This window comes from Gopherus flavomarginatus, chromosome 21 (assembly GCF_025201925.1).
Source record: "Gopherus flavomarginatus isolate rGopFla2 chromosome 21, rGopFla2.mat.asm, whole genome shotgun sequence".
NCBI classification, from domain to species: Eukaryota; Metazoa; Chordata; order Testudines; family Testudinidae; genus Gopherus; species Gopherus flavomarginatus.
The window spans coordinates 18,081,875-18,109,828 of record NC_066637.1 but is presented as its reverse complement, the minus strand read 5'-3'; the positions used below and the strand labels follow the sequence as shown (position 1 = coordinate 18,109,828).

The following is a 27,954-nucleotide window of genomic DNA, read 5'->3' as shown; positions in this document are numbered from 1 at the left end:
TGGGGTTCAATGTCCGGCTCTGCTGTGTGATTTCACCTCTCTTCTTCCCCTCCTGCCCTTTCTCTATGTAGACAGTGAGCGCTCTGGGGAGCCGGCCTCTTGCTATGTGTCAGGGCAGTGCCTGGCACAATGGGGTTGTGACAGACCTATGTTACCAATCTGCCCAGGGTGTCAGGTAATCAGGCTGAGGCCGCAGGATCTTTAGAGGAGGAGATGGAGGAGCACCCCAAGTGACTAAATTTTAAAGCTTTATTAATAAAATAACAGTGGTGAATGCTGGGAATGCTCCCATGTCACTCAGAGGAAGAAAGAAAGCGTTAGTGCCCCAGCCCTAACCCACTTTCATACTCACACAAGCACAACCCGAGGCTGGCCAAGCCTGGGTATAACGTAGGAAGGGTGGACAAGAGTTCTTGTCCCGTGCACAGGTTGTCCAGGGTTCGCTGTAATCTCTGACTTGCTTTGGCTCTCGGGAAGGTTTTTAAGTCCTGGGGTTTTTTGGGAGATGTTTCATTCAGGGACCTCTGCTCCTGGTGCTCTTTGTACCAGTCCAAACCGGCTCGCTGTGCTTTCCCAAAACACCAGCTTGAGAGACTTTGTTCTCCACCACTTCTCCTGGTTGGCCTTCGCTATCTTGCTCGTTTTGCAATCTCTGCAGCTCTGCTCAGCTCAGCTCTCCTTTTCTCACAGCTGACTGGAGTTGGATAAATGTGAATCCAGCTGTAAACTTCTTGTCGAGCCCATGGTCTTGGACCAGGGCCAGCGTCTTATCTTCAGACAGAGCTCGCTGAAGTGTCAAGTTAACCCGTTCTCTGCTCTCTTCCTCCTTCCTCTTTGGCCTTTCGCAACCTGCAAAGGAATCTTCCACTTCATACTCACACACCTTTGACCCTCTCCCAAAATGCCTTGCAATGCTTGCAACCACGTTAGCAACATACAAAGTTAATTTGCCTCCCCATGGGACCCCTTGAGGGAGGGAGTCCTTGGGCCTGTGACAGGGTCCCAGTCTCAGATAAATAATAAGAGTCTCTCTCAGTCTACTGCTGACTCTGCCACTAACCTCTTATGAGGCCTCTGATATGTTCATTTAGCCTCTTTGCCTTCGTTTCCCCATCTGAATAACAGTGATAGTTCCTGTCTCGCAGGGCCATGGAGGACTTTGTCCTTTGTGTTTTCCAGAGAGTTTTAAAGATGAAAAGTGTTATGTGCATCACTACTGCAATGCAGCCACCTCTGGGGTTTGGGGGAACAGAATGGCTAACAGAGCGCAGTAACACTACAAACATGTAAGACAGGAACTCGCCCTTCATGTGAGCTCTCATGCATCACAAGAAGGCATTAATAATGGGTCATCCTCTGTCCATAGGAACTGAGGGCCTTGCAATCTTTAGCGCATTTATCCTCTCACATCCCTGTGCAGCTGGGCAGGGCTGTTATCTGCACAGTGGGGATGAGGACCCAAGGCCCAGACCGGGTACGTGACTTGCCCAAGGGCACACGTGATGTGTGTCAGAACAGGAGCACTGCTACAGCCTAAGACCTTCCTTCCTCCCAGTCAACTCACCCCCCCACCCCAAAACCACAGTGGCCAGCAATCTTTTTGGTGGTGACTTTTACCCCCAAAAAGCCCAAGACAAGTTAGTCGGACTCATTTGAAACACCAAAGAAGGCAGCAAAAGTGCAGGGGTAGGCCTCAGGACTCCTGGGTTCTCTTTGTGGGTCTGTCATTGACTCTCTGTGTGACCTTGAGCAAATCACTTAATGGCTGGGGCCTCAGCTGCTGCATTTGTAGGGAGGTGATAATACTTGTCCTCCTGTGAGATCCATAGATGGATTGCACTGGAGAAGTGCTAAAGAGTTAGGGTGACCAGACAGCAGATGTGAAAAATAAGAGAGACCCAAAAATCATGACTGTCCCTATAAAATCGGGACATCTGGTCACCCTGTAAGGACTTGACTCTGGCTGGAGCCCTAGACAGCAGGGCAAGTTAGTTCCTGTTTTTAGTGGCCCATGTGTTTCCTGTGCCCTTGGGCATGACCTCTCTGCTTCCCAAGCCAAGAGCAGCGAGCGGATGCAGACACCGCAGCCCTTTCTTCCGGTGCAGCGAAAGCTTTGGCACAGGTGCAAGTAAACACCACTCCTGTAGTGGCAGCACAGGAAGTGCCTGCTATTGTAGCCACTTACCAGAAGTGCCACCGAGTTGATTTGCAGAAGGCTCTGAAATGGAAACGTTGTAAACCACCAGAGCGGTGACTGTGCTGTGGAAACAGATTTACGCCAGGGATGGCTTGGGCTCCTGGTGTCAGTTTTTTTTAATATTAATAATAATCCCTTGCTCTCATTTAGCTCTCAAAGCGCTTTACAAAGGAAGAAAGGATCATTATCCCCATTATACAGATGGAGAAACTGAGGCATAGAGGGGCAGTGACTTGCTCAACATCACCCAGCAGGTCAGTGGCAGAGGTGGGAATAAAACCCAGCTCTCCTGAGTCCCAGGGCAGTGCTCTAACCACTAGCGCACACACAGTCACTGTCTAAAAAGTTTTAAATCTGAGAGCACTTTTAAAATGTAAGCTAAGCTTTGCAGCTCATAACCTGATTCCAGCAGTCGGAGCTTTACAAAAACCACTATATCTCAGGAGAGCTAGCTCCGCTGTGTTTTCATCCCTCATGTGGCTGTCATAACTGTTAAATAAAAGCCTCCTGCAGAAACCCAAAATAACCTGACCCCTCAACAGTACAACACTTCTCACCCCAAGACCACAAGAAGGGAGATAATGCCTGCATCTGTAATTTTCACTCCATGCAGCTGAAGAAGTGAGTTTTTTACCCACGAAAGCTTATGCCCAAATAAATCCGTTTAAGGTGCCACTAGACTCCTCATTTTTGTGGATGCAGACTAACACAGCTACCCCCTGATATCTGATTACTTGATTTGAGCCTGGGCTAGGAATAGCAGTTGAGAAAGAGAGAGAAGGAATTGAGCTGTGCGTGCAAGATCCTCAAAAGCCTCGATACAGAGAAACATTTCCCTCGGGAAATGTCAGCTTGCCCTGGGCAATCAGAGAGCAGACTTGTTCATGTACAATTGGATGGCGCACGTAGCCATAGCAGACTTACTCAGGATAGTTGGAGATAGCAGCTTTGGGTCACACACGGTCCATCCTCGCACGCCTCCTCGTGCAATGTCACGTTGGTGTGAACACAGGCCTCCTCTGCTGTAAGGGTCATTGGGACTGTGAACGGCACGTGGTGTGATCGCGCCACCTGCTGGTGGAGGCCCATTGGTGTAGAAAGATGGTGGGAGAAACCTACAAGCTGACAAGTTACTGCATAAAAAAGTAGGTCTTATTCCAGTGATCTGTTCCTTCCTATATTCGGATGCATAACTCCCTGTTTTATTTCTGTGAGCCCTGCAGAAGCCAGCGCACTGCTGGGAAAGTGGCCTTTCAGTTCCTATCATTTATCCCTGTGCTAAGAGGCTGGTGGTAATGGGATTGCAGGGTGTCGTTGTTGGAGGTTTTACCCTCATGCATCCACTGTGTCCCGTGTTTGTTGATTAGCATCCTCGGCTGCAGCCAGTCCACCCACTGCAATGGCTACTCCCAAAGATACGGCACACCAGAAATCAGGGATCAAAGACATGGGGAAGTTCTAGCAAAGCAAATCCGTGCTATGCAGCAGCATCTGCAAAGCAGGTAGTAAAGCTACTGTGTTACCATTGTATGGGAGTGGAACAGAGGAGTGAAATAAGCCAGCAAATGAAGGTGCAAAATACCAGGCTGTCAGGGAGAACATACCCAAGGGGGGATGAAGACCCTGTAACTGCGACGGTGGAAATACCAACAGGCCTGGATGGCATGCCCTCTCCAAAGCAGGAACATACAGAAGCCAGCCCTTTCTGCCATGTGTAATCCATGCTAACAGAGTGGCTATTCACCCCTCTCTAGTGGCTGGGCCATGCATAGAGGTATATAGGTCTGCTACTGCCCCTGAGCTAAATGGCCTGTTCCTTTGAGCCCAAGCAGTGAAGGTTTGCGGTTTGAAATATCAGGCTCTCTACAGGGCTAACTGTGGGGAGGGTTCTCTGGTCTGTGCCATGCAGGAAGTCAGATTAGAAAATCTAATGGTTCCTTCCGGCCTTGAAATCTGTGACTCTAAAACAGGATGTCCTGGGTTCACAACCTGCGGATAACCTGAGCGTGGGGAAGGGAGCAGTGCAGGCTTCACTGCATGTCCCTGAGCCATCCAGCCAGTGCAGGGAGGTGCTATGTACTGCATCTTACTGTTGCTTTGACAAGGATACGGGCTCACTGCCCACCAGTGCTTGCTAATGGCTCTGTCAATGCAGAGAGCCTGGCCAGAAGCTCTCCATGATGCTTAGCAGGTGCTCCATGCTTTGGTGCTGGCGATCCGCATTCTGCTAGTGGACCCTCCTTTCACTCTTCTGCCACTCCTGCACTTTTTGATTTTCATTACTTGAATGCTGCATTACTGGTCTCCCATATTTAAGGATGAATTCAAACTGGAACAGGTTCAGGGAAGGGCTACTAGGATGATCTGAGGAATGGAAAACCTGTCTTGTGAAAGGAGACTCAAAGAGCTTGGCTTGTTTAGCCTAACCAAAAGAAGGCTGAGGGGAGATAGGATTGCTCTTTATAAATATATCAGATGAATAGATACCAGGGAGAGAGAGGAATTATTTAAGCTCAGGCCATGTCTACACTTACAGTTTTGCAGCGCTGGTAGTTACAGCTGTGTTCGTACAGCTGCGTAGGGCCAGCGCTGCAGTGTGGCCGCACTGACAGCTACCAGCGCTGCAGTGTGGCCACATTTGCAGCACTTGCAGCGCTGTTGGGAGTGGTGCATTGTGGGCAGCTATCCCAGCATTCAAGTGGCTGCAACTTGCTTTTCAAAAGAGGGGGGTGGGGTGGAATGTGACAGGGAGCATGGAGGAGACAGACAGAATGGATTTTTGGAGTTGACACTGTTCTCAGCTCCCTGCCTTGCAAGTTCTAAGGACTGGAAGACACACAGTGCCTACCTTCAATCATTTTAAAAGTTCTAACTCCCTTCCCCCACTGCTCTCTCATTCACTAAATGCAAATTATGTACTTTTAAATACCTGTCAGACCAGATAAGCAACTGCTCAACACGGACTTCCCCCTCCCCCTCTGCCGTGTGACCGTGCTGTTTCTCTCTTCAAGCAAACAGCTGTGAACATTCCAAAGTAATTCCCCTGCCTGCCTCCGCTCGCTCAGCAAACAGGAGCTGTGTTTGTTTTTTAAATAAGCAGGTTGGCTGAACTCCGAGCTCTCCCTTTCTTCCGGTTTGTTGTGGACAGGAATTCTGGGATACTTCCTTATACCCCGGAGGTCAATAAAAGCGCTGGTGGGCGTCCACACTTGCTGACCAGCGCTGGATCACCAGCACTGGAATCCCTACACCCGAGGCTCGACCGGGTGTACAGCCAGCGCTGCAACCAGGGAGTTGCAGCGCTGGCCGTGCTTTGCAAGTGTGGCCACATCCTAAGTTGCAGTGCTGTAACCCCCTCACCAGCGCTGCAACTCTCTAGTGTAGCCATGGCCTCAGTACCAATGTGGACACAAGAACAAATGGATATAAACTGACCATCAGGAAGTTTAGACTTGAAATTAGATGAAGGTTTCTAACCATCAGAGAAGTAAAATTCTGGAACAGCCTCCCAAGGAGAACAGTGGGGGCAAAAGACGTATCTGGCTTCAAGACTAAACTTGATAAGTTGAGGGGATGGTATGATGGGATAGCCGAATTTTGGCAATTAATTCGTCTTTGACTACTAGCAGTAAATATGCCCAATGGCTTTTGATGGGATGTTAGATGGGATGAGATCTGAGTTACTACAGAGAATTCTTTCCTGGGTGTCTGGCTGGTGAGTCTTGCCTACATGCTCAGGATTTAGCTGATCGCCATATTTGGGGTCAGGAAGGAATTTTCCTCCAGGGCAGATTGGCAGAAGCCCTGGGGGTTTGTCGCCTTCCTCTGCAGCGTGGGGTACGTGGGGAACCTTGCTGGAAGGTTCTCTGCACCTTGAAGTCTTTAAACCATGATTTGAGGACTTCAGTGGCTCAGACACAGGTTTGATACAGGAGTTAGTGGGTAAGATTCTGTGGCCTGCGTTGTGCAGGAGGTCAGACTAGATGATCATAATGGTCCCTTCTGATCTTAAAGTCTATGATTTAACAGATCTCCCTCCTAGAGCTATGCCAGGAAAGCATCCTGCTGCACAGCTGTCTGGGGAGAGGGAGATTGCACAGGCCTGGATCTTCCTCTGAGCATCTCAGACCTTGCTTTGCATCTCAGCAGAAAGGCAATGGCTCCATAGCGCAGCGCTGCCCTGTGCTCAGGCAGCGGCTCAGAGGGAGAGTGCCCCCTCTTGACCTTCTGCTTCACACAGATTCTCCTAGGACATCTCCCATCCAAGCGCTTGCCCTGTTCAGTACAGGAGATCCAATGGCCTCACAGCACCAGAGGTGAAAGTAAGCTGGCATGCACCGGTACAGAGGACCAGTAAGAAAAGGAGACTGACTGAGGGAGGGAAAGAGAAGCCTCCTCCCTGCATAAGAATAGTTTGAACTCAGCTGTTCCCTGATGGTTCAGCCCCCAGGGCTAGGTTTCTGGCCTCCTTGTTAATTTCACTCACAGTAGCTGGGGGGAGGGGGTCGAGGGGAGGGTGTTTTTTGACCATGGCAGAGGCAGTCCCTGTCAGCCCCTGGGGATGAGGGGATCTCTCCTACTAATAACACAACAATACAAGCATTTGGCTGCATAGCTTAAATCCTGAGCTAATAAAAGCAGGTGGAAGGGGAAAACTCACTGTCACATTGGTTTCTCGTCTCCTCCCTCCGCCTCCTCCAGCCAGGCTGCAGACAAGGCTCTGAATTCCTCCCCACTCCCCCCAGCAGGGGGTTTCCTCTAGGCTCTAGCTGGCAGTAGACTGGCTGAGATGCCTGCTATTGCTGCCTGCAAAAGAACAGTTTAAACTCAGCTGTTCCCTGAGCGGTTCAGTGCCCAGAGTTCGGAGCCGTTTCTGGCATCCTTGTTAATTTCACTCCCAGTTGTTGTTGGGTGTGTGTGACCATGGCAGGGGCAGTTCTTTTCTGCCCCCGGGATGAGGGGATCTCCTGAACACAATCAAAATCAGGAACCATTTCCAAGTTCAAATCTATCCCATTCCCTCCCCAGCGAGGATCATGGTTGTGATGCCAAACTGCTTGCAGATCCTCTTTGAAATGTTACTGTTTAAAAAAAAAAAAACACAAACATGGAGAACATGGAGAACGTGGAGGAAAGATGTGTCATGATGAGGGTTTATTTTGGGCAAAGCAATTTTGCTAAAGCAACTAAAGATTTACCGGGAAAGCAAATAGCCCCATAGACAAAACCACAAAGGGATTGGAAGGGAAAACTGAATATTCAGCAAAATTATTGGGCTTCCTTTGAAAGAAATAGTAGTTTTCATTCCAATCCACCCTCTTTCTATATTGATTTAAACACCTGAAATGTCCTTAGGACAGCGGGTGCAATCTCAGATCTCTTTTTGTTTTGCCCTGTCTGCAGAGTGCAGAGGCTGAAATTGATAAAACTTTCTTTAAATATCTTGTATATTTCATGAAGGCTATTCCAGTTGTCCTTCATTCACCCCTGACTTTCCCTTCCTCTTCCCGTCCGCCTCCTGGCTCCCTCCCTGGCTGTGGTTTTTGCCTTGGTTACTTACTCCTTGGCAGACCCAGCCCAGCGGCACCTGCTGGCTCTCTGCAGGCAGCAGCCCGCAGGGGCTGGTTGCTGGGGTCGCTGCTGGTCGGTGGCAGGCTGCAGCTGCATTGTTTGTGACACATTCATACACATACATACAGTATGTATGAATGTGTGGGTCACAAACAATGCAGCTGCAGCCTGCCGCTGACTGCCCCAACCCCAGCAACCGGCCCCTACTATTGTATTTTAGTAGTACTGGAGATCCCCTCATCCAGGGGGCAGAAAAGAACTGCCCCTGCCATGGTCACACACAGCTTCCCCCTCCCCCACAACAACTGGGAGTGAAATTAACAAAGATGCCAGAAACCTCTCTTAACCCTGGGGGCTGAACCATCAGGGAACAACTGAGTTTAAACCATTCTTATGCAGGAGGCAGTCTCCCTGCTGCAAGCTAGAGGGAAGACTCTGCAGCAGCTGCTGAGTGCCAGGCAGGGAGAAAGCACAGAGCCTAGCATCAGCAGCCTGGCTGGAGGAAGAGGAGGGAAGACACAGAGAAAAATGTGACAGTGAGTTTTCACTTTTTCAGGCTTATTCCAATAGTAAAGTTTTATTACAGACAGTGCTGGTAGTAGTAATAGTAGCTTTATTTTCTCTATCTATGTCATGCAAAGGGATGGATCCATGAAGTATGTAGGAGAGGTGGGTGGGTTGCTTGCGATTGGACCATATGGGTAAGAAATGTAAATTACTTTCACCTCTGCCCAAACCCCAGGGCTCCCAGCTGCCTCTGCAGCTGGTAGCTCCAGGGTTAATTTAAAGGGCCTGGCACCTAGCTTCAGCTGAATCCCTGAGCCCTTTAAATCCTGATTTAACAACCCCAGGATTTAAAGGCCCCACCTCTTCCGATAGAGGCCACGCCTCTTCCAGTTGAGGCCCCTCCCCCTCTGCAGGACTCTGGAGTACCGGTAAGTCCTTTAAGTTACTTTCACCCCTGCACGGCACCACCTACCCGTGGGGAGAACTGGGGAAAACTCTTCAACCAAAACTTTTTCAGCCAAAAGTGCAGATTCGGTGACCCCAAAACACAACAAATTCACATCTGTTTTGACTGGGGGAAAAAAGAAAGATCCACTCCCCAAATTCCAGAATCAGTCAAATTTTAAAAATTTCAATTCAAAGTGTCTGTTTCGAAATGCTCATTGTTTCTTTAAAGTTTAAAACCTGCTCAACATCTAAACAAAACGTTTTGTCCAACTCAAACAAAAAATTTTTTTAACTTTTGACTTGCCAAAAAAATCTACATTTTTTTTTTTCTTTTTGGTTTTGAGTAGCCAGCGAACCAAGAAGTCCATTACTTGCCCAGTCCTGCCTGCAGTGCCTTCTTTCCTTATGGGCTCTGGACCTGCCCCATCTCCATCTCTGCAGAACCAAACCTTTGGCGGTTTAGCAAGCTTCCCTTGACCTCATCACTGTCACCAGAGACAAGAATCAAGCCCTGTGGGAACTGGCTGCTCCTAACCAGACAGAGCAGTTTCTGGCAGCCAGAGCCATAGAGGTGACTAATCAATCTAGTGTCAACAGCTGACACAGTTCAGCTCCACTCCAGCTGCATCCTGTCAAAACCCCAGCAAAGAAAACCAATCGAGAGACGCTGCAGGAACAGTGCAAAGTTGGGCAGGAGGAAGGGGGGGCCCAGGATGGGTCCAGTGCAGTTACCACAGTGTAAACCAACAGCCAGGGAGACTGTGTGCTCTGAGCTGGTCCCAGCAGGCGTGACAGCAGATTAGGGTGCCCCCTGCACAGCACAGAGCTCACCAGGGGATTTGTCAGAGACCAAAGGTTTTGGTGGTGTCGTAACTCGACTTCATGAACACAGCTGCGAATGGGAGGGCGGCCCCTTCACAAACCTGCCATAGGAAAGGAAGGTTTCTTCCTGGGTGTGGTTTGGAACCTCCTGGATTACCACTTGCAGCACCATTAGTTCTATCTGACCCCCCTTGCCATGGATCTGAGTGCCCGGATCTGTAAAGGCTGTATCCTGTGAGCCAGGGCAGGACTATTATCCCCAGAGGGGAACTGATGCACCCAGACTAAGTGACTTACCCAGGGTCATACAGGAAGTCTGTGGCAAAGCAGGGAATTGAACCTGGCTGTGACCACTGACTCATCCTTCCTTGTGAACTGACATTAAGCAGCAATGTGAGACGTGGTGTTACAACAGCCAAAAGCCCAGACTCAGCCCTGAGCTGTTAGTGAATGAAACCAGGGTCCGTTCACTGGCTGGACAAAATAAACCTTCCTCTAGCTCAGCTGACTCCTTTGTTGGGCACAGACGGAGCCGGGGAGCGGTAGAAATAACACTTCGTGAGCCTGTATTTTAAGACACCATCTATGGCCTTTGTCTCCCCATGTTAATTCTGCCACCCTGCACTCAGCTGTGCTCACTGCAGTTACTGCTGAGGCAGGACCCAGTGGTCAGGAGAGAAAAGTGAATCCTAGACGACTCATCTTTTCCTTCGGAACAGGAAATCCAGCACCTTTAGCTAGATTTGGCTTCCACAGATCGTGCCAGGGCCCTGCACTGATGCATGTCGCCAAGGGTTCCACGCGTAACGCCTGCTTTCCTTGTGTCCCTCAGGCATACAAACCCATCCCTGTCATGTTTGCATCCCCTGCCTGCCCCTATCCCCTGCCACTGCCGCCTCCTCAGGGATCTTGCCTCTCGGAAGAGCAGGCTGGGGTGCCATGGTCTCAGCCTCTGGCAGCAGAAAGGGTTAATCTATCCCTGCTATTATCCACCAGGGCCCACAGGGAGGCAAGGCAGGGAACAGCCTGTTTTCCTGCCGGAAGCGTAAGCTCCTTGGCCAGATGGCAGAGCTCCTACCACAGACTCGCCACACTACACTGGAGTAGCTTCAGCTCCCTCTCAAGCATGTTCATCTGGGCAGGCTGCAGGGGACCCAGCTCCCAGCCGAACCAACGCCCGGAGCAAGAGAGAGGTCGTCCGGGCCTGCCCAGCTGGGAGGTGCAGCCGGAGGGCGGGATCACTGGATTAGAGACATGAGGAAGAGGAGGGCTGCTGCAGCTCAGACGAGGTTTTAGTCATTGAGTGCATTTTCCTGGCCTCCTAGCATGACCTCCCCATCCCACTCCCAACCCGTGGTAACGCAGTATCTTTACAACCTGCTTCACAAATGCCACTGCTGAGCATGGATGTGCTTTGCTAGAATCCCCATTTCAGTGGGGTTGAAGTCCTGGCCCCTGCAATGCCAGTGGCCCAGGGGCCACCCAGGCAGTGGGGCTGGGGAGGTGCAGGGGCAGACATGGCGTGAGGAGCGGCGCACCATGGAGCAACAGCCCTCATGTGAGCATGGGCCGGAGCAGGGCTGGCCTTGGCGCCCATCCCAAAGGATCAGGTCTGTAGCCAGGTGGGCAGAGTGATCCAGTGCGGGCTCTCACCCCCAGTGAGGGGGCTGGGGGAGCTGAGGGCCGGACTTCGGGGCCCAGCTGCACCGGCTCACAGGGTGGGGCCAGCTACTGGCAGAGGCTGAGGGAGCCCAGAACTTGCCTTTTGTTTTACCCTTTCCTTGCTAGCTGGAGCAGGAGCGTTCTTCTCCCTGCCAGCGCCGCTCCTGCTCTGGGGGAAGACTAGGCCCAGGGATGCAGGCAGTATGCTGGGTCTTGCAGGAGCCTCCAGCAGCTCAGAGGAAACCAGCGTCTCCTCAAAGGAGACAAAGAAACTGACCGTGCACAGGAACCAGACGCCTGAGTTCCCGGCTCAGGAGCACTAACCCCGGGGGTGTCTGAGCGGAGCACTTACTGCTTGTGCGTTGACATGGACACAGGTACAGTGATGCTGGACTCCTGATCTCTTCCCCCATGCACAGGCTTAGACGGTGCTGCTGGGTTTCCCCTCTGCCTTGCATGTGGTTGTGGCTTAGCTGTTAGCAGGGCTGTCTGAGAACAGATGCTAACACTCAATCAGCTGTCCCAGTCATCCTAGTGGGGAAGCCCTCTGCCCACTCCCTCCCCGCCCCCCAATTATAACTGGTTCTTACAAGGAGACTGCTCCAGGAGTGGGAGGGGCACTACAATTTGAGCTCCCTTTAAATGCTCCTGTGTCTGTTTGGAATGATCCCACCCCTCATGTCTAACCAGCAGCCCAGACTGTCTCTCCCATTATCATCCGCTTTGAAGGGGCTATGGCAAATATGGAGCCAAATCCAGCACGTCAGCCTCCAGCAAATCTCCCGGTGCTGTCAGGAGGAAGGGTGACGCTGAGTGAGGACTGAAGGGTTTGGCCTTTGAGGGTAAAAAAACCTTCTGGCAGTACAAGAGAGAGCTAGCGGGCGGCGCCTAGCTGGGGGATGCGCCTTTGACTTCGAGAGCTGTTGTTTCTCACTAGTCAGTGCGATTGCTGGCTGCAGATGGGGGTTCTGACGGGCGGCTGCTCACAGGGCAGCCCAGAGTGAGGGACGGTGGATGGGCTGTTAGCATACAGGCATTTGCCAACACGCTGCAGAGACAGTCCCCGAGCCCGTCTGGTCAGACCAGAGAAGCGTTGATAGGAAATCGGCAGCTCTGCAGAGGACATGCTGATGGCATATTGGATTTGTATTTAGGGAACCTAATGTAAATTTCCAAGAGCCCCAAGTGCTGCCTGCAGCCAGCCTTGTCCCAGCAGACAGAATCAGAATTGCCCATTACCCATCTGTCCCCTCGTCCTCAGCCACCTGCTCTGGCTTTCCAGACATCTCTCCCCCTGCTCCCTCCCCTCCTGTTCTATTCTGGGTTGTTATACCGCACTCCTCCCCAAAATACTGTACTCCGGGTAGCGCTCAGACTCAACCCCCACATTATCCCAGCTTACGCAGCTTTATAAGTACCCTGTGCTGGCCAGTGGCACCCCTGGAGCACCCATCCTCTGACCCCTTTACTGGCTTCCTGTTTAGTCACCGTCCATTACCTTCCCTGGCTTTCTGTCCATCCCCTCCCCATCATCCTCTGTCACCTTCCCTGGCTTCCAGTCCATGCCTAGCCACCTCCTGCGCCACCTTCTCTTGGCTTCCTGCAGATCTCTTTTAAAGCTGTACCTCTCTGTGGACTCGCTCATCTTTCCCATGACCCTCTGCAGCTGGGTCGCTTTTCCTTGGGCTACTCGTTTCTGGAATGGTCTCTTACACACCGCCCCCGCCCCCTGCCTTCTCACTGAGTCACTTCCTTTAGGCTGCCTCTCACTGCAGATCATTTTGCGGTGCTGCGTGCACTCCAGGGCTGGTCCCCGCAGCCACACCACTCAGCGAGTACTTCAGTGGGAACCACTGCAGCACACAGACTAGCAGCATGTGAAGCCGGGCGGCACCCTGGCACTTAACGGAGGCTGAATGGATCAGCTCCTGTATCTCACTCCTGAGGATATTAGTTAAAACCACCAGCACCCATTGAAAATGGTGCCAGTATTCAGTTCAGTTGCCCTGTACACACATGCCCATGAGCTATCCTTGCTCATTTTCCCCAATTCACCGCCTGCCCCAGGGCCATACTCACCAGGGCTGGCGCTGGGTCGGTCCCAAGGAGACGTGAGAGTGTAGTGCTTACTGAACTCACTCCCTTTGACCCACACAAGTTGTATCTTAAGTTTCTACTTGTTATGAATACACTGACAACGGTACCTCTGTGTAGTGTATCTTCAGCAGCTGGAAATGTGGATGGAGAGCCCCCCCCGCCCCCCATGGCCACCCCAGCAGAATGGCTGAGCCAGCTAAGGAGAAGAAGGAAGAGGACTGGAGAAGACATGTCCCAAGAGATCCTGCAAGTCTCCACTGCTTCACATAACGAGCACAGGGCTGGGAGGTTCACCCTTGCAGACAACATGGACGGGGCAGAGCGGAGAGGAGAAGGAGAGGGATGTGCAGCAGGCACTGCTTGTGCTTCTCAGGCAGCAGACAGACATGCTGTTGACTCTGGTGGACCTGCAAGTTCAACAATCCTCTGCCCACTTCCCTCTGCTGCCCATGGGTAGCTGATGACCCGGCTGTTGGGGGAGGCTACCCCCGACCCCTCCCCTTGTGCCCAAGCCCACAACCCTCCCCATCTGCCCCCTCCCCTGCAGGAGCCCAGAGCACCCCCACTGCAGCCCCTGGCCTCAGCCCCGATGCTCCAGGCTGCATGGCCGCGGGGACCAGTCCTGGAGTGCTGGTTGGCTGGGTCAGCACCATCTGCCAAGTCCCTGCGGGAGGCAGGCCCAGCCAGCCTGGGCCAGCCAAGGCAGAGCTCTGGGAACTGCAGGAGGGGGCCTGGCCTGGGGGCAGAGCATGGGCAGGGCCATGCTAGGCTGTTTGGAGAGGCACAGCCTCTCGCTGCCTACGATGCCTGCCTGCCATGCTGCAGCCTCTAGAGAACTGCATATCGGGACCTCCCTATATTCCACCCCCCACACCTCTACCTTCCATGGGACGTCCAGGGCTGCTGCACAACTCCTACCACTCCGCCCGGGGGGAGAGTACAGACAGTCACAGCCACACGTATGCCAACCGTGTCTTTCACAGTTCAGCATTTGTGCATCTGAAATAGAAATGACTGGTCTTTTCCCCTTCATTTATTACGTTATAAATGTATTTCTATCCACGGTGTTATGCAATAAAACTGTGGTTTTGGAAACATCATTCATCTTTATTCACAGCCTATGCTGGCTGGCACTGACATCATTCACAGACAGCATTGAGAGGGGTATTGGCAGTGTTGTATTACTGCCCACACAGCACTCCCCCAAGGGGTCATACAGCGCTGCAGAAGAGCAAGGCCAAGCAGAGCACACAACAGCAACACACACTACTCTGACTCCCTGCACCGAATAGCTCTACACTGAGCTCTTCTTGTGCCTGGCAAAAAATCAGCAGGCAGCCACTTCACCTCCACCTTCCACACCGGTGGAAACTTATCCCCCTTTGCTTCACAGCTATTATGCAGGACCCAGCAGGCAGCTACAACCATTGGACCTTTTTTTCCCACTGACATCAATCTCGTGAGCAGGCAGCACCAGCGACCCTTCAGCCAACCAAAGGCACATTCAACTCTCATTCTGCACCCACTCCGCTTGTAGCTGAATCTCTCCTTGGTGCTGTTGAGGTGGCTGGTATGAGCTGTGGGACCAAGGGGTAGGCTGGGTTTCCCAGGATCACTGTTGGCATTTCAACCTTGCCAATAGTAATCTTCCAGTCAGGAAAGAAAGTCCCTGCATGCAGCTTTCTGAACAGTCTTGTGTTCTTAAAGCAGGTGCATCACTCACCTTCCCTGACCAGCCCCCATTGGTGTTAGTAAAGCCTCCAGCAGCCCTTTCTGTTGATGCACTCTGTGGCAAGGTGCTGTGGTGCTAAAATAGGGATATGCATGCCAGCTATCACCCCACTGCAGTTTGGGACCCTCATTGCTGCAAAGCCAACCATGTCCTGCACAGTGCCCAGAGTAACACTCCTGCGCAGCAGAAGGCAATTCATGGCTGTCAAGGTAATATTCCCACTTTGAACTTTAGTGTCCAGAAAGTGGGGACCTGCATGTACTCCTCTAAACTTATTTCCTAGCTTAGATCTGATAGCGCTGCCACCAACCAGAAATTCCACTGTCTGGTACACTCCTTGTCTCCCCAAAATTTCCCTGGGGGACCCAAGACCCAAATCCCTTGGGTCTTAAAACAGAGAGAGAGAAACCATTCCCCTTCCTTTCCCCCTCCCAGACTTTCCCTGAGAGATACACTGATCCAAACTCCGTGGATCCTAAAACAGAGAGGAATTAACCTTCCCCCCCCTCCTTTTCCCCCACCAATCCCCTGGTGAGTTCAGACCCAATCCCCTTGAGTCTTACACAAGGAAAAAAATCAATCAGGTTCTGAAAAAAGAAAGCTTTTAATTAAAGAAAGAAAAAGTAAAAATTATCACTGTAAAACCAAGATGGAAAATGTTACAGGGTAATCAGCTATACATAGGCTAGGGGGAAAGGAGTCCCTCTAGTCTAAGTACAAGTTACAGCAAACAGTGGTAAAATATCCTTCCAGCAAAATACACATTTGCAAATTAAGAAAACAAACAAAAACTAATCCGCCTTTTCTAGCTAGTACTTACTATTATGAACATGAGAGACTGTGTTAGAAAGCATGGAGACAGATCTGGTTGCAGGTCTGGTCCCTCTTAGCTCCAAGAGAGAACAAAGAACAAAACAAAACACAAACAAAGACTTCCCTCCACCAAGATTTGAAAATATCTTGTCCCCCGATTGGTCCTTTGGTCAGGTGTCAGCCAGGTTCACTGAGCTTGTTAACCCTTTACAGGTAAAAGAGACATTAACCCTTAACTATCTGTTTATGACAATGGCCCTGCACACTCGCACCACAACAGCCCCTGCAGTGGATTTCCTGACTCCAGTCGGTAATCTGGCATTGCAAGTTTCCACAGTGCGATTGCCACTTGTTTCTCTATCAGTGCAGCTCTCATTTTGGCATTGCTGCGCTGGAAGGCTGGGGCGAGCTCTGCACGCAGATCCAGGAATGAGACCTTGCACATTTGCAAGTTCTGCAGCCACCGCTCGTCATTCTGTACGACAATGTGATCCCACTAGTCAGTGCTTGTTTCTTGGGCCCGGAACCAGCACTCCACCAACAGAAGCTGCTCCGTGAGCGCCGCCAACAACCATGACTTGTTTCTTTCTCTGTCCCACAGCAATCTAGCCTCCAGGAAATCATCATGTTCTGGCAGCTCCCTTTGCAGCTCTGCAAATACTGCAGGATCAGGCACCCTTGGCTTGCAACGCTCAGCACAATAGTGAAGAGTTGTGTGGGATCCATGGTCCTGTTGCAGATGGCGGACAGCAAGAAGGGACACATGGGTTTGTTTGGGTGATTTTGAACAGAGGTGCGAAACATTATGGGATGCAGATGAAATTATGGGATGGAGAACACTGCATTATGGGAAGTTGAGCCCATGTTGCCAGTCACCCCTGGGTGACTTCTTTCAGCCCCATGAGGCATTGTAAAACCTTCTCAAAACACCCTGTGCTACAGTGGTGATGAGTTACCCAGTAGAATAGCCACCCCCAGTGCACCGCTGTCTGCATCAATACCAACCCTCCTAGCGAGGACGTGCACTGCAGACCCAAGCAGCGCAGTGTGGACGTGCACAAGTGATGTAATAACTGCAGGGAGTGTATGTCTGTCACTTAGCTGGACATAATTTCATACTCTAGACAGGAGTGGCGCCAGGGTTTTTGGTGCCCTAGGCGGGGGTCCTTCCGCGCTCCCAGTAGGTGGCAATTCGGCAGCAGGGGGGTCCTTCCGCGCTCCCGGTCTTCGGGGCACTTCAGCAGCGGGTCCCGGAATGAGTGAAGGACCCGCCGCAGAATTGCTGCCGAGGACCCGGAGCACAGAAGGACCCCCCGCTGCCGAATTGCCGCCGAGGGCCGCAAAATGCTGCCCTCCCAAATCCTGGTGCCCTAGGCGACTGCCTAGGTCACCTAAATGGAAGCGCGGACCCTGACTCTAGAACTGTCAAATCAATTAGGAATGGATTTAGAAGACAAACTGACATCAGCCTGCTGAAAACTGAAATACCTGTCCAGGAGCCTCTGGCACTAACTTAATTGAAGTGGTTTAAAAATCACACCTTTGTGCAACTTTCTCATGTAGATCTCTCCTTAGATCTTGGGGGGGGAGGGGGAATTAGTGCCCCTCTCCCTTCCCCCCAGCTCTGCCCCAATGAATCACCCTTGGTGCCTGCATGGAGCCTTTTCTTTGCCAGCCCCGCCAAACCTCCGGGATTTAAAATGAAACGGATCCGAAGAGCGAAACAAAGGAACCAGGTGGCGAGCGCGTCTGGGCAGCGGCGGGAGGGAAGGAGCCGGCTGCGGGGGTGGCGCCGCGGTGCAGCGGGCGTGGGGGGACGCGCCGCGGGTGGGCAGGTGAAGGACGGGCCGGCTGGTTTCCTGCGGGGCCGCGCAATTCCCCACGCAGCCGTTCACCTTTTATGGTAAAGCGGCGGGCGAGGAAGGGGGGCGGGGGGCAGGGGCGATGATGTCAGTGGGGCGGCTCTGCCTTGGCTCCCCGACCCCCCGCGGGAGGCGCGGCCGGGCAGGAGCGCCAGGGGCCGCGGGCAGCCGTGCGCCGCGCAGCGCCCGGGACCGGCACCGGCGCACGCAGCCGAGAGGGACCCCGGGCAGCCGCCCGCCAGCCCAGGTGAGGGGGGACAATGGGAGCCGGGCTGGGGCGGGGCTTTGCCCCCCTCGGCCGCCTCCCGGCCTTGGCAGGGGCCGCAGGGCAGCCTGGCACCCGGGCGGGGACCCACCCGGCGGGCCAGGGCGCAGCGCGGGCAGATGGAGAGGCCGCGGGTGGGGCTGATCGGAGCGGGGCAGCGCCGGGGGGGGCGAGCGCTCCCGTCTAGACTCTAGGAAAGCGGCCGGGAGTTGGGGGGGGTGTTACCCGCCAGGGGGCTGGGCAGGACCCCCCCCCCCGGGCTGTGTTTATTGTAGGACCCCTTTGTCTAACCCTTTGTTTTTCAGATCTGCATTGCTCCAGCCAGGGGATATTGCTGGAGTGACTGCGGGGGGGGGGGCAGGCTCCTGTCTCAGCGCCCCGGGATTTGTGGGGGGGGGCTTTGTGGCACAGTGGGGGCCGGTCTCTACGTGGCTGTCCTCACCCAGCGGGAGGCACTGGAGGTGATATTATGGGATCGCTGTTTGGGTGCAGCTCAAAGATCATCTAGTCCATTCCCCCCCAGCACACACACTGGTGGGGCAGAGATAGGAGCCATGTGTAGTCCCCATCCAGTGCCTGGGGAGTGCGGGGCTATGGGACAGCTGCTTTATGGGCTGTTCGATTAGCTGGATGCTGTATCTGGGGGGCTCAGCTGTCCCATTCCAGCCCGTGCTGGAGGGGTTGCTGAAGATGCTTGACATGCTGCTGCGACTGTCATGAAGCGTGCGCCGGAGGCAGGTGTTAGCTCCCCGGGCTGTTGGGGGCCTGGTGCACCTGAGCATGACTGTCAGTGCCAGGAGCTGATCACTGGGCAGGCTGAACGTGCCCACGTTGCTGTAATAACTGCCCCTGGGGCACAACGGGCACTGACCAGTGGGCAGGAGACAGGCTTCCTTCCCAGGCTAGGAGGACCCCAGCAGAGCCAGCGCAGCCCCCGAAGATATCCCTTAGTTGTTGATCGGGAGTCCCTGTTGGGTTGGAGACCTATAACACATCCAGTCACTGCAGTAGACCCCATCCAAACAGCAGCTGCAGTGAGCTAATAGGCTGGGCTCTGCAGGCTGTCTCCCTCCATCCTTTAAGGGGGCTGATAACCTTCTGACCCGCCTGTCTGGTTGGTAACTGATTCCCCCAGGAAGGAGGGGACGTTGCTGTGTGGAGCATGAGGAAGCCGTGAGCTCTGCAATGAGGAATGTAACCAGCACATGGTTCATATTAGTCCCTCGGTGCCCTGCATGCTCTGTCCAGCCAGCCTAGCCGTTCAGTAGCCAAGGGGCAACTTGGCTTGTTAGGGAGAAATCTGATGGCTGCCAAGGCTAGGGTTTAAGTAGTAGGGTGGAGCCTGGCCATGAGATAGTCTTCAATAACCTTAGTTTGCTTTCACAGACTCTCCCGGAGGTAAGAGCCTCACCCTTCTTTCCCCACCTTAATCAGGTGCTTAGTCACAGGAGCCTTTAACACACAATCACTGTGTAACTAATCTCTAGATAAGATACATATCTGGTACCATTGCCTTGCTATCTGAGCACGTCCCCCACTCTAGGGGATTTAGCCTGCAAGGTCTGGCAGGGCTGTTATCCCTGTTGTACAGAGAGGAAACTGAGGCACAGCTCCACCAAGGGATTTAGATTCTTACCTCCCACTGGCTTGCCCAAGGTCCCACAGGCAGTCTGTAGCAGAGCAAGGAATTGACACTGGTCTCTCAAGTCCCAGGCTAGTACTCAAGCTGCTGGGGCATCCTTCCCAAGTTATTGGGGGTTTGTGTGATAAATTGTGGGAGGGCCCCCGGAGGGCCCCCCCACCTCTCTTGTGCACGTGGTATGTCCCCTGTGAAGTGCTGGTATTCCAGCAGCAGGGCATGTTGCATGGGGATTGGAGAGGAGGGACTCAGGATAAGGACTCTGTGGGAGGAGATGTCTGTTTCCAGCCACACACAGACGCTTAGGCGCCCTGATGCAATGGTGATAGATGCCAGTCTGAGAACATGGGCAGATGGACTGAGGGTGGAGGGGGGCAGTGGTTGGTTTTTAACGCTAGGGATCACGAGCACACGGGCCCTGCCATGGCCTAGGATGTCAAGTTGTATTGACTGACTCTCCTCTGAGGCTGAGCACAAGTATTTATCCCCAGTACCGGTGGGGATGAGTACAGGCTCTTTCTGCTCTAGCTGCAGGGCCTATTCCAGTATTATTGGAGCAGCCGACCGCAGTCAGGCAAAATCATCAGTGGCAGGAGACTCTACTTTTCTTGTGCCTTGTTTCTTCCTGAAAGGCAAAGCAGAAAAATCTGGGGAGGCCCGAGTGTTTTGTTCCATTCCTCTCTCGGTTTCCTTTGAGAATAAATGCCAGATGCAGTTTTTGCCCCTGGGGGCTGTGCAGGGCACTGCATAAACATGGTTCCAGATGAAGTGGTTTCCAGCCTAGCTTGGCCAGTCAGTAAGGGAGGAGCTGTACAGTCCAGTGCTCCATCCCGTGCCCTCGGCGCTAGAACTGATTGGTGTGCAGAACTGTTGTTAAGACGTAAAGGTGCTGCAAATGTTGGTTGGGGCAGGCAGGCACCGGAATGTCGGGTATTCTGGGAATGCGTGAGTGGTCACCCTCGTGCTGGGCCCTATGGGATAGGTGCTTCAAGACTCCCAGAATGCACTGGTTCAGCCATGGTTGCAAAGCACGCTAGGTGTGGACACACCAAAAGGGTTATGTCAAGCAGGAACCTGCTAGACCATCGAAAGGACCAGCGGCACCACCAGCTGCTTCCTGCGTCTGATGCCCCTGCTGTGGTTTCTGGGTTTAGCGTAGGCTCACCCTGTGATGGAGCATAGTGGCTTGTAAGGGCTCGGAAGGGAAAGCTTGCGGCCTGACAGCCTTTCCCCCTTCGCTCCCCCAGGTAGCCCTGGGGAAGAAACCTCTGCCTCTACCACAGGGTTTTACCCTAGCCAGCAAGGGTTAAACAGCTAGGTTTGCTTGGTGGGTGGAGGGCAGGTAGGAATTCTGTAACCAGCTGACCTTGCCTGAGAGCCCGGAGCGCTCACTTGACCTTGAGAGTGCCAGTGGCCAGGTTTAGTTGCAGCTCCTGGGTCGATCCCTGAATAACATGAAAAAATCCTTTTTTATAGTTGCCGCAATTTCCAACCCTGGGATGCTGCTGCCAGCCGCTGGAATCATCCCTCCGCAGCCAGCTCCGTGCACCTCCGCTCCTGCCGACGAGCAGTGTGACCTCATGAGCCTGGTTGCAATGCCGCTCACTCAGATTTGGCCCAATCTGCATGAGTGGCGTTGTGATCTAGTGCCTCAGGTCACAACGCCAGGGCACCCTTTCCAGGCTGCTTTTGTCGGTGGAGAACAGAGGTGCACGGAGCTGGCTGTGGATCGGCTGGTCCCTGCTAGTGGCATCGGCATCCAAGGGCTGGCAGTTGGAAATGAGCCCCCTGCAGCCTGGCCTGGTAGTGAGCAGGATGGGGGCCGGGGGAGCCTGTGCCACCACAGCTGGGACAGGGGTGCCCGATCCATGCACTCTTTCCCCCTCCAGGCTGCAATGACAACTCCCTCCTGGGGAACCCTGAGGGCAGGGAGCAGGGCTGGATGTGGCGCAGAAAGAGGAAAGCAGGGCAGGGCGTAGGGATTTCTATTCTGTCATTTGAGGTATTTTTTAACATAAATGTACTAAAAAGAAATAAAAGCACATATTTCATGTGTAACATGAAATAACCTGAAATTCTCCCCCCAAAACTGAAAGTTTACAAAAGATAGAAGGAATTTCCGGCGGCTCACTGCTTGTCTCTCCCAAGCAGCCGGCCTGAGACCCCCGACAGTGGAGCCCGAGGTTGGTCAGGTCTGGTAAGAGCCTAAATGAAACCCAGCGGCCAGGAAGAGGGGAGATGTGGGCCTGTACCTCTTTTATTGAGCTGGAAGCCTGGGTGCAGTTACAGGAATGTGGTTGCTGTCAGACTGGCTCAGAACCAAGGTCCATCCAGCCCAGTGTGCTGCTTCCAACAGTGGCCAGCAGCCGGGGTGGGATAATCCGCCCCTCACTTAGTCTCATCCTGGTCTCCAATAGCTAGATTGGTTTGGAGCTCTGTCCACACAGCCAGATGGCACTATGGAGCGGGAGCAGTGCGGGCCCTGCGTCCCATTCTTGCGGGGCTGGCTCTCTGAGGAGAAGGTGATTCCTGGGGGCCGGCCCAGCCAAAAGGGACCCTAGGACTCTGCTCCAGCCTAAGCCCAAATGTCTACACAGCAATGGAACAGCCCTACGAGCCCGAGTTGGCCAGTACAGGCCAGCTGCAGGTTTCTAGTTGCTGTATAGACAGACCCTCTGTGTCTCAGCCCGCCACTTAGTAAATGGGGGGGATCCGTCCCGCAGAGGGTGATGGGCGTATTAAGCAGCGCACTGTGGGTGTCAGATGCACTCGGTGAGACCCCCGGTGGAAGGCAGAGCAGGGGCTTGCCCCTGGGTTTAGTATATCCCAGATGAGGGCCCTAAACATGGGGCTGTTGGCTATTCTGGGGTGTCTCGCTCTTGTTTTTGTGACCCAAAACTTGGAGGATCTCATTTTTGTTCCCAAGCAAAAGAAAAACACGTTTCAGAGTAGCAGCAGTGTTAGTCTGTATCTGCAAAAAGAACAGGAGCACTTGTGGCACCTTAGAGACTAACACATTTATTTGAGCATAAGCCTTCGTGGGCTACAGCCCAGTTCTTCGGATGCATAGACTGAAACATATATTGAGGAGATATATATACACATACAGAGAGCGTGAAAAGGTGCAAGGTGCAGAAACAAGTTTGGAAACCTCAGCACGTTTTGTAAGCTGGGTGGTTGTTTATATTCCAGCGAACCCTAGCATCAGGTCTCATCGCTTTCAGCAGTGCTGTGGGCAGCCAGGGTGGGGCCAACACAAAGATGAAGGCCCCAGCTTTAAACAGATCCAATGACTCTTGGTGCTCCACTGCTGGGGTGCCTGACTTGAGGCTCCCGAGAGCTGGTGAGCACCCAGCACTCCAGGTGAGAGCCTCTGAAAAACCTGCCCCAAAGTGTCTCCTATTGGACACCAGGAATCAGTGGCTACCCTCATGGGTGGCAAGTTTGTAGAAATTTTGGTGGTGCCCAGAACCCGGCCCGCAACTCCGCCCCCCAAAACTCTGCCCCCACCTGCCTAAGGCTCTGGGAGGGGGCTTGAGGGAGGAGGTCTGGGGTGCAGATCCTGGGCTGGGGATTAGGGTGCAGGAGGGATGCAGGGTGCAGGCTTTGGGATGAAGTTAGGGTGCTGGGTGCAGGCTCCGGGCTGGGGCAGGGGGTGAGTGTGCAGGAGGGGGTGAGGGGTGCAGGCTTTGGGACAGAGTTTGGGTGCAGACTCTGGGCTGGGGGTGGGGGCATAGGAAGGGGTGAGAGGTGCAGGCTCTGGGAGGGAGTTTGGGGGTGGGAAGGGGTGTGTGGGAAGGGGGAGAGGGTGCACCCTCTGGGAGGGAGTTTGAGGATGGGAGGGAGTGCAGGGCTGAGGGCTATGGGGCTGAGGATGAGGGATTCATGATGCAGGAGGGGGCTCACGGCTGGGGCTGAGGATTAGGGGGCGGGGTGATGAGGGCTCTGGCTGGTGCTGAGGGGTTCACGATGCAGGAGGGGGCTCAGGGCAGAGGATTGGGGTGTGGGGCGAGGGCTGTGGGGCTGAGGATGAGGGGTTCCTGATGTGGGGGGGCTCAGGGCTGGGGCAGAGGATTAGGGTGCGAGGTGATGAGGGTTCTGGCTGGAGCTGGGGGATGAGGGATTCATGATGCAGAAGGGGGCTCAGAGCTAGTGCAGAGGATTGGGGTGTGAGGTGAGGGCTGTGGGGCTGAGGATGAGGGGTTCATGCTGCGGGGGGGCTCAGGGCTGGGGCAGAGGATTAGGGTGCAGGGGTGAGGGCTGTGGGGCTGAGGATGAGGGGTTCATGCTGCGGGGGGGGCTCAGGGCTGGGGTTGAGGATTAGGGTGCGGGGGGATGAGGGCTCTGGCTGGGGATGAGAATTAGGGTGTGGGAGGGATGAGGGGTCTGGCTGGGGATGAGGGTTTGGGGCGTTAGAGAGGCTCAGGGCTAGGGCAAGGTGTGATGCAGTAGGGACTGTCTGTGTGGGGAGTGGGAGAGCAGGGGAGGACTTTAGGAGATGGACGATGCCAGAGCCTGTAACCTGAGCTAGGTAAGGGAGGGGAAAGGTCAACACCTTTGCCCGGGAAGGGGACAAAGGAAGGGAGTGGCAGGAGGGAAGCAGTTAGAGTTTGGGGCTGTGTGGGCGGAATTCAGGGTATCCTAGCTAGGATCCAAGCACCCTGAAAGCCCAGAAGGACTCGGTGGAGGGGTCCTGACTGTGCCTGCAAGCTCTGCTGTAACCTGTGTTCCTGTTGTCCAATAAACCTTCTGTTGTACTGGCTGGCTGAGAGTCACTGTGGGTCCCAGGAGGAGGGGTGCAGGGCCGGACTCCCCCACACTCCGTGACAACTGGTGGCAGTCGTGGGATATACTGCACCCCGTGGACGGCGCTTCCTGCAGTAAGTGACTGGGGAGCAGTAAAACGAAGGGGTGGTTAACCCCTGGGAGTGTGTGCCCAGTGAGAAGGACTTTGCAGTAACAGGGTCCCCCGGGGGATTGCAGCGAGCGGTCCCAGGGGCGGAGGAGTCTGCAGCTCGACCCTGGCAGAGAGGTGGTGACCTCAAGAAGGGCTGGTGCACTAGGGGTCCCCCTGGAAACCGTGGGGAGCGGCGAGCACCCCGGCCTGTGAGTGGTCAGCAGGAAGATGTATGCCAAGCGGCGCAAGTGTGACCTGGTGGAGCTGTGCAAGCAGAGGGGGCTGCACCCAGGGAGGCTCAGCAAGGACCAGCTGATTGCACAGCTGGAGCAGGGAGACCGCATGAATGAACGGAGCCCTGTCTCTGAGGGAAGCAGCCGAGCAGATGCAGCGCAGGCACCAGTGTCTGTCCCCGCTGGGAGTGGTCAGCCGGCGGACGAGGGCTTCCCGAGACCCCCCCTTCCTAGGCGTAGAGGAAGGGCGGGGAGGAGCCCAGTGTATACCGAGGGCACCGTGACACCCCCGGCCAGCAGGGGATCTGCCCGGCGAAGCCCACCCCCCAGCAGGGGATCCTCCCGGCAACGCTCGGCATCCGTGGAGCGGATGCGGCTGGAATATGAAAGGGAGCTGAGACGGGAGGAGCTCGAGTTAAAGAGGCGAGAGCTGGAGGAGAAGGCGAAACAGCGTGAACATGAGGAGAACCAGCGTAAACATGAGGAGAACCAGCGTAAACATGAGGAGAACCAGCGCCAGCGTGAGTGGGAGGAGAAGGAGAAACAGCGTAAACATGAGCTGGACCTGGCCCGGCTGAGGAGCAGTGAGGCTCCAGCTGCGGTGAGTGAGGGGGGACCCAAGCCTACAAAGAGCTTTGATAAGCACTTGCTGCCCCGGCGTAAGGAGGGGGAGGACATAGATACCTTCCTGACGGCTTTTGAGAATGCCTGCGAGCTGCACAGGGTTGACCCTGCAGACAGGATTGCAGTTCTCACCCCCTTACTGGACTCCACAGCCGTGGAGGTGTACAGCCGACTGAAAGGGGCGGAGGCAGGGGACTACGAACTGTTCAAACAGGCCCTGCTCCGCGAGTTTGGGCTGACTCCTGAGATGTACCGGAAAAAGTTCCGGAGCCAGCGTAAAACCCGTGAGGTCACATACCTACAACTGGTCAACCGGGCGCAGGGGTATGCCCGCAAATGGACAGCTGGGGCCCAAACTAAAGAGGACCTGCTTGACCTATTCATACTGGAGCACCTGTACGAGCAGTGCCCGTCCGACCTGAGGCTGTGGTTGATGGACCAGAAGCCGGAGAACCCGCAGCATGCAGGCCAGCTGGCCGACCAATTTGTGGACAGTCGGGCAGGGGATGGCAGGGAGGAGTCTCGAAGGAGCAGGCCTGCCTCAACGCAGAGAGAGAGTCAACATGGGACCTCCCAAAGGGGGCCTATGGAGAACCCCCCCAAAAGGGGAACATCCAGCGGCAGGTCCCTCCGACCCACTCAAGGGGACCCACGAGATATGGGCTGCTATCGCTGTGGCCAACGAGGTCACATACGGGCCCAGTGCCCCAAGCTCAGGGACAGACCAAGCAGACCCAACCCGCAGAGGGTGGACTGGGTAAAAACCCAATCGGAGGAGGGGCTACATTCCCAGGAAAGGGGGGTTGGCAACATACCACCTATGGATGCTCCCGGTTCCGGGTTTTTGGTTTACCGGGTGGGCGCGGGGCTGCCCCTCCGGAAAGAGTGCATTGTTTCCCTGGAAGTGGATGGGAGGAAGGTCACTGGGTACTGGGACACGGGCGCAGAGGTGACGCTGGCCCGGCCCGAGGTGGTGGCCTCAGATCGGATGGTGCCCGACACCTACCTGACCCTGATGGGCGTGGGCGGGACCCCATTCAAGGTACCCGTGGCAAGGGTACACCTGAAATGGGGGGCCAAGGAGGGCCCCAAAGATGTGGGGGTACACCAATATTTGCCCACTGACGTGTTAATGGGAGGGGACCTTGAGGACTGGCCTAGTAACACCCAGAGTGCCCTGGTCGTGACTCGTAGTCAGAGTCGGCAAATGGCACTGCACCCCGAAAACGGGGAAGGTACTCGACCTGAGGTGCAGGACCCTAACTCAGGGAGCGGGGAACGCCCAGGGGCACGGTGCAGAGAGTCTGCGGCCTCAGACCCAGCCAGCAAGAGAGAGCCGGTCCCCATTCCTGTCCCAGCTGCTGAGTTCCAGGCCGAGTTGCAGAAAGATCCCTCCTTGCGGAAGCACAGGGACCGGGCTGACCTTAGTGCGGTACAGACCATGAGGAGAGGTTGCAAGGAGAGGTTCCTGTGGGAGAAGGGGTTCCTGTACCGAGAATGGGCTCCCCCAGGGGAAGTAGAGTCATGGGGGATCAGGAGGCAGCTGGTGGTTCCCCAGAAGTTCCGTCACAAGCTGTTGTACCTGGCCCATGACATCCCTCTCGCAGGGCACCAGGGAATCCGGCGCACCAGGCAGAGGCTGCTACAGAACTTTTACTGGCCTGGGGTCTTTACCCATGTCCGACAGTACTGCCAATCCTGTGACCCCTGCCAGAGGGTGGGGAAGGCCCGGGACAAGGGGAAAGCGGCTTTGAGGCCTTTACCCATCATAGAAGAACCTTTCCAGAAGGTGGCCATGGACATAGTGGGACCTCTCAGCAAGATGACCCGGTCAGGGAAGAAATACATCCTGGTGGTGGTGGATTTTGCCACTTGCTACCCCGAGGCGGTGGCCTTGTCCTCTATCGAAGCAGACACAGTGGCAGATGCGCTGCTGACAATTTTCAGCCGGGTGGGGTTCCCCAAGGAGGTCTTAACGGACCAGGGGTCCAACTTCATGTCGGCCCTGCTCCGGTCCTTATGGCAGAAATGTGGGGTCCAGCACAACTGGGCCTCAGCGTATCACCCCCAGTCCAACGGGCTGGTAGAAAGGTTCAACGGGACGCTGAAGATGATGCTAAAAACATTTATGAACCAGCATCCGCAAGATTGGGACAAGTACTTACCTCACCTGCTGTTTGCATACAGGGAGGTACCCCAGGAATCTACCGGGTTTTCACCTTTCGAACTGTTGTATGGAAGGCGGGTGAGGGGGCCCCTAGACCTGATGAGGGACGAATGGGAGGGGAAGGCCTCTCCCGAGGGAGAGTCAGTGGTGGAGTATGTCCTGACCTTCCGGGAAAGACTGGCCGAGCTCATGGGCCTGGCCAGGGAGAATCTGGCCCGAGCCCAGAGGAGGCAGAAGGTCTGGTATGACCGCACAGCACGAGCCCGTGCCTTCGCCACCGGGGATCAGGTGATGGTTCTTATCCCCGTGAGGAGAAACAAACTCCAGGCCGCCTGGGAAGGGCCCTTCAAGGTTATCAAGCAACTGAATGAGGTAAACTATGTGGTGGAGCTGTCAAACCGGGCACATCACCGTCGGGT

At 54.4% G+C, this 27,954-nt stretch overlaps 1 protein-coding gene and 1 long non-coding RNA gene across 7 annotated transcripts in view; one reads left to right on the top strand and one right to left on the bottom strand.

The window, feature by feature from the left end:
* FBLIM1 (filamin binding LIM protein 1) overlaps positions 1–27,954 on the top strand; it is a 55,358-nt gene that overhangs the window by 2,333 nt on the left and 25,071 nt on the right. Inside the window, exon 2 of one of the 5 annotated variants that reach the window (XM_050931234.1) lies at positions 16,450–16,641. The gene's annotated coding sequence lies outside the window, so the exon portion shown is untranslated. Of the gene's footprint in view, positions 1–16,449; positions 16,642–17,531; positions 17,585–17,669; positions 17,752–17,823; positions 17,958–27,954 lie in introns of those variants that run through there. The other 4 variants (XM_050931232.1, XM_050931236.1, XM_050931233.1 and 1 more) reach the window with 4 other exon arrangements.
* Positions 236–8,853, bottom strand: LOC127038609 (uncharacterized). 2 transcript variants are annotated; one of them, XR_007770730.1, is made up of 4 exons: positions 8,748–8,853; positions 3,122–3,330; positions 2,186–2,259; positions 236–849 (listed from the first exon to the last, which is right to left on the bottom strand). It is a non-coding gene; the product is annotated as an uncharacterized LOC127038609 (long non-coding RNA). The 2 variants fall into 2 exon arrangements; XR_007770729.1 differs by lacking the exon at positions 8,748–8,853 and having other exon boundaries at positions 3,122–3,699.